Consider the following 719-nt stretch of genomic DNA (forward strand, 5'->3'; position numbering starts at 1 on the left):
TCATCAATACATACCTTATTAATGTGTACTTGTTTCCAAAGAAGGTTCTTTTTTTATACACCAGCCCTAGGGCAGATTCTGTTTGGAGATCAAAATGACAAAAAAGATAACAATGGCTGAAAATGGGATATATCTATCCAGAAGTTCAGTTTAAATATTTCCCATTTCTATAGGCTGAAGATAAATAGCAAAAGCATTTGATCATAGAAAATTATCTGGGTGTTGTAATGGGAGGGAGGGGGGAGTAATCTCAGAGGTCCTTGGTCCTCTCTGGCCATGGTTGTTTTCTTGCGGGTGTTCCATTACACAAGCTAGATTTCACCATCAGTGCTAACCCCTCATTTCAACCCTGAGCAGTGGTGGGTTTCAAAAATTTTTCGAACCTACTCTGGGGGTGTGGCCTCCTTTGTGGGAGTGGCTTGATGGCCATGTGACCTGGTGGGAGTGGCTTGCCGGCCATGTGTTTCTCTCTCTCTCTCTCTCTCTCTCTCTCTCTCTCTCCTTCCTTTTCTCTCTTTGTCCCTTTTTCCTTTTTTCTTTCATCTCTCACTTTTTCTTTCTTTCTTTTTTTCTTTTTTCTTTCTTTTTTTCTTTCTTTCTTTCTTTCTTTCTTTCTTTCTTTCTTTCTTTCTTTCTTTCTCTTTCTCTCTCTCTGTGAGTCTGTCTGTCTGTCTATCTGTCTGTCTGCCTCTCTCTCTCTCTCTGTGTCAGTGGTGGGT

This window comes from Thamnophis elegans, chromosome 2 (assembly GCF_009769535.1).
Source record: "Thamnophis elegans isolate rThaEle1 chromosome 2, rThaEle1.pri, whole genome shotgun sequence".
In the NCBI taxonomy this organism is placed as follows: Eukaryota; Metazoa; Chordata; class Lepidosauria; order Squamata; family Colubridae; genus Thamnophis; species Thamnophis elegans.